Below are 5,385 nucleotides of genomic sequence, written 5' to 3'. Positions count from 1 at the left end.
GGTCACCCCTGCCCTCGGCCTCTTGTAACCCGGCACCCGGGGCTCCCAGTCGGCCTGCGCCGGCGTTTTTAAATGGTCCGAGCACCGGGCGGCGCCGTGCTCTGGGACCCGGATCCCGGCGCCCGGCCCGAAGCCGTTCCCGGTCCCACCCGGTTCGTGAAAAGTGAATCTAACGCGGTGCACGCGAGCTCGATTTCGACGTCTGAGAGAGGCTTGGGTCGGCCCGTGGACCGGAGGCTCATGGTGGGCTACAGCCCCCGAGCAGGTCCATGGGAGGGGGCAGTTTTAGGTTCTCCACAGACCAGATGGGCAGAAGGGCCTGTTTCTCTCCTGTACTTTGACTGTCTGACTCCCATATGTTCTTACCGACATAAATGTCTGCAGCGTGAGACTGGCAGGTACTCTATGCTTCCATTGCTACACAGAGGTAACAAGTTTAACCTAATTAACAACTTATTGCTTCCTCAGTAAAAAGAATGAAGTACTGACCTGACGAGAGATAATTAAAGTCATCTTAGTGGGAATTGAAAGAAAATCTATTTATCTGTACCCTTGATACCTGAGAACTTCCCCGTTTAATTATATTATTGATAATAGCCCAGTGGCAAGGTGACGAGGTGAAGGACGATGGGATTGGCAGGATTTATAAGACCATAATGCATGGGGGGGGGGTCACAATTAGGCCATTCGGCCCATCGATATTGTTCCACCATTCCATCATTGTTGATTCATTACACTTCTCAACCCCATTTTCCTGATTTCTCCCCATAACCTGTTAATGTCATGTATGTCCATGATTCGGACTATGGGATCGATGCATTTGTGGCTGAATTTGCCGATGATAATACAAAGATAGGTGGGGGAGCGGTAGTGTTGAGGAAACAGAGAGACTTAGTTTAGGGGAATGGGCAAAGAAGTGGCAAATGAAATACAATGTTGGAAAGTGTATGGTTATGGAAGAAATAAACGGGCAGACTATTACTTAGATGGGGAGAGAATTCAAACTGCAGAGATGCAAAGGGACTTGGGAGTCCTTGTGCAGGATACCCTAAAGGTTAACCTCCAGGTTGAGTCGGTTGTGAAGAAGGCGAATGCAATGTTGGCATTCATTTCTAGAGGTACAGAATATAAGAGCAGGGATGTGATGTTGGGGCTCTATAAGGCACTCGTGAGACCACACTTGGAGTACTGTGTGCAGTTTTGGGCTCCTTACTTTAGAGGGGATTTGCTGACATTGGAGAGGGTTCAGAGAAGATTCACGAGAACGATTCCAGGAATGAAAGGGTAACTGTATGAGGAACGTCTGGCAGCTCTTGGGCTGTATTCCCTGGAGTTCAGGAGAACGAGGGGGGATCTCACAGAAACATTCCGAATGTTAGAAGGCCTGAACAGATTAGATATGGCAAGGAGGATGGTAAATCTGTGGAGTTTGTTGCCAGGAGGCCAAGTCATTGGGCGCATTTAAGGCATTCAATACCATCATCCCCTTAAAACTAATCAATAAGCTTCAAGGCCTCCTTGTGCGATTGGATCCTCGATTCCCTCACCTGAAGACCCTGTCCGTCTGGATTGGCAAGAACATCTCCTCCACGATCTCCACCATCACAGGCTGTGTTCCACCGACTCGACATTGACAACCTTGTGGCCGAGCACAGCAAACTCAGGTTGGCTGATGACACCACCATCACAGGTGAGTCAAAAGTGGAGGTGAAGGGAGATGGAAACTGTGGCCGACTGGTGTCACAACATCAACCTCTTACTCAAAGTCAGCAAGATGAGAGAACTGACTAAAGATTTCAGGAGGGGGAAACCAGTCCTCAGCGGAGGTTCAGAGGCGGACAGGGCCGGCAACTTTAAATTCCTCGGTGTTATCGTTTCATAGAAAACGTAAACGTAGAAAACCTAGAGCACAATACAGCCCCTTCGACCCCCAATGCCGAACGTGTACTTACTTTAGAAATTGCCTAGAAACCATAAAAAAACTACAGCACAGAAAAAGGCCTTTTGGCCCTTCTTGGCTGTGCCGAACCATTTTCTGCCCAGTCCCACTGACCTGCACACAGACCATATCCCTCCATACACCTCCCATCCATGTATCTGTCCAATTTATTCTTAAATGTTAAAATAGAACCCGCATTTACCACCTCGTCTGGCAGCTCATTCCATACTCCCACCACTCCCTGTGTGAAGAAGCCCCCACTAATGTTCCCTTTAAAACTTTTCCCCCCTCACCCTTAACCCATGTCCTCTGGTTTTTTTTCTCCCCTATGGAAACACTCACGCCCTTGTGTGGAAAACCGTACCAAAAATAGTGGAGGTGGCCCGGTCCACCACAAAGCCCTCCCCACCAGTGAGCACATCCACACGAGGCGTTGTTGCAGGAAGACAGCATCCATCATCCGCCACCCAGAACATCTCACTGCTGCCACCAGGAAGGAGGTACAGGAGTCTCAGGACACACACCACCAGGTTCAGAAACAGTTATTACCCCTCAACCATCAGGAAGGAGGTACAGGAGCCTCAGGACCCACACCACCAGGTTCAGGAACAGTTATTACCCCTCAACCATCAGGAAGGAGGGACAGGAGCCTCAGGTCCCACGCCACCAGGTTCAGGAACAGTTATTACCCCTCAACCATCAGGAAGGAGGTACAGGAGCCTCAGGACCCACACCACCAGGTTCAGGAACAGTTATTACCCCTCAGCCATCAGGAAGGAGGTACAGGAGCCTCAGGACCCACACCACCAGGTTCAGGGACAGTTATTACCCCTCAACCATCAGGAAGGAGGTACGGGAGCCTCAGGACCCACACCACCAGATTCAGGAACAGTTATCACCCCTCAACCATCATGAAGGAGGTACAGGAGCCTCAGGACCCACACCACCAGGTTCAGGGACAGTTATTACCCCCCAACACCTCTCTGACCCAGGGAGCAGCATGATCTGCAAGAAGTCCAACTCCTTCAGCTTCTCTGGCAACAAGCAACTCGCTGATGGGGCAGACCTGCAGCACTTTAATTTCTTCACGTCCAGTGGGGCCTTGCAATTGTATAAAATATGTTTAAAGAAGACAATGACACCTTTGATTGACCCCATAGAAGCCACTGCGATTGAGCGCATCACCATCTTACCAGAATATCCACTCTTAAATATCCATAGTCTCGTGCCTCTCTTTTTCAATATCTGAAAAAGTTTTGGTATACTTTTTTGATATTATCGATTAGCCTACCTACATATTTCATCTTTTCTCTCCTTATCTTTTTTTTAGTTGCCTTCTGTTTGTTTTTAAAAGTTTCCCAATCCTCTAACTTCCCGCTAATTTTTCCCCACCTTTTGTTTTTATGCCTTCTCTAACTTCCCTTGCCAGCCACCGTTGACTCATCCTCCCTTTAGAATACTTCTACATCTTTGGAATATATCTATCCTGCGCCTTCCGAATTGCCCCCGGAAACTCCAGCCATTGCCATCATCCCTGCTAGTGTTCCCTTCCAATCAATTTTTACCAGCTCCTCTCTCGTGCCTCTGTAATTCCCTTTAACCTACTGTAATACTGATGCATCTGATTTTATGCTCTCCCTCCCAAACCGCAGGGTGAATTCTAACATATCACGATCACGGCCTCCCAAGCGTTATTTTACCTTAAGCTCCCTGGTCAAATCTGGTTCATTACACAACACACAATCCAGTATTGCCTTTCCCCTCGTGGGCTCAGTTACAGGCTGATCTGAAAAGTCATCTTGTAGTCATTCTACAAATTCCCTCTCTTGGGATTCAACACCAACCTAAATTTCCCAACCTACCTGCATATTGAAATCCCCCATGACTATTGTCTTGTTAAAGGTCTTTACAATTTCCCTTGTAATTTATATCCCAAATCCTGGCCACCATTCAGGGACCTGTCTATATAACGTCTGTCAATGTCTTTTTACCCTCGCCGTTTCTTAACTCGGGCCACAAGGATTCTACATCTTCTGATCCTGTGCCATCTCTTTCGATGAATTTAGTTTCTCTTTTTTTTAACCTACAGAGCATCCCCACCCCTCTGCCTACCTGCCTGCCCTCTCAATGCAGCGTGTGTGTCCTTGGATGTTCAGTTCCCAACTATGATCTTCTTTCAGCCTCGTCTCAGTGATGCCCACGATATCGCACCTGCCAATCTCTAAACGCACTCCACGGTCGCCCACCTTGTTCCTTAAACCACAAGCTTTCAAGTATAGCCCCCTCGGTCCTGTATCCAGCGGCCTTTTTCGATTTCTTCCCCAATCTACACTTCACATCGTCCCACTGACTGCAGCCTCGCCCTGTCATCTGCCTGCCCTCTCCTGCCAGCTTGGTTTAAACCCTCCCAAAGCAGCCCTAGCCAACCTGCCCGGGAGGATATCGGTTCCGTCCTCGTTGTGCTGGTCATACCTTTCCTAGAAGAGATCCCAATGATCTAGAAATCTGAACCCCCTGCCCCCTGCAAAAGTTCCTCAGCCACTCGCTGTCAGTACTATCATCCCATTCCTGCCCTGACAAGCTCGACGTACTGGGAATAATCCAGAGATAACTCGCGGAGCGGTGCGATGATGGTGCTGAACAGTGACTCCTTTGCTTCCATCTTCGAAAACAGCTCTACTTCCATCTTTAATCTCTCTATTTTTCCCTTACAGGGCCCTTTCGAAGACCCTGACCTGGAGTTACACGTTGACTTCGGTTCTGTACAGGAACGGGTCCCGCTCTTGAGGAGTCACGACTGATGATTATTCGACATGCCAAGGGCGCGGCCTGAGATGTTTGGCTCGACTTTGGAGGCCTCGGATCTCGGGGCCCTGGAGACGGGCGGATCGAGGGTCGGTGTCACGGCAGGAGACCCGTGTGTCGTCGGGGGAGTCGGACTATCTGCGGCTGTGTGCCCAGAGACCCCGAGATCTTTGGGCACACTCGAGAAAAGCGACATAACAAACTTCTAACATTGTAAACCAGCGAGCAGTTTGTTATGTCTCCCCTTCCGCTGTGAAACGAAGACACCCCTTTCCCCCTTATTAGGGAGAGAGAGAGAGCCTGTGGTATGTCAAATACCGGGTGAAACGAGAAGTCTTTGGGGTACTGCAAGTCTCTGTCTTTGCTGTTGCTTTGCTGCAACCTTGAGTGCTTGGTGGGGGCGGGGGGAATGTCGATGCTTTTTTTTGCCGGTGGGGGGAGTGGGTGTCATTGCTCGCTGCCGCTTAGGCGTGTGGTGGGGGGAGCTGGGGTGGGGGGGGGATACTTTAGGGTTCTAATATTTAATTGTCGTTCATTCTTTGGGGCACTCCTCTGTTTCCGTGGATGTTTGTGAAGAAAAAGCATTTCGTGATGTATATTGTACACATTTCTCTGACATTAAATGGACCCTCGAAACCTTT

The 5,385-nt window shown here is 49.2% G+C and overlaps 1 protein-coding gene across 1 annotated transcript in view; it reads left to right on the top strand.

Moving 5' to 3' along the window:
* Positions 1-5,013, top strand: part of LOC134340741 (zinc finger protein 229-like) — a 65,683-nt gene extending 60,670 nt beyond the window's left edge. The window contains exon 2 of the transcript XR_010016619.1: positions 4,654-5,013. The gene's annotated coding sequence lies outside the window, so the exon portion shown is untranslated. The remainder of the gene's footprint in view (positions 1-4,653) is intronic.
* The last annotated feature ends 372 nt before the right edge of the window (positions 5,014-5,385 follow it).

Source organism: Mobula hypostoma, chromosome X2 (genome assembly GCF_963921235.1).
Source record: "Mobula hypostoma chromosome X2, sMobHyp1.1, whole genome shotgun sequence".
Lineage (NCBI taxonomy): Eukaryota > Metazoa > Chordata > Chondrichthyes > Myliobatiformes > Myliobatidae > Mobula > Mobula hypostoma.
The sequence above is the reverse complement of the archived record's forward strand: the minus strand, read 5'-3'. Positions and strand labels throughout refer to the sequence as shown.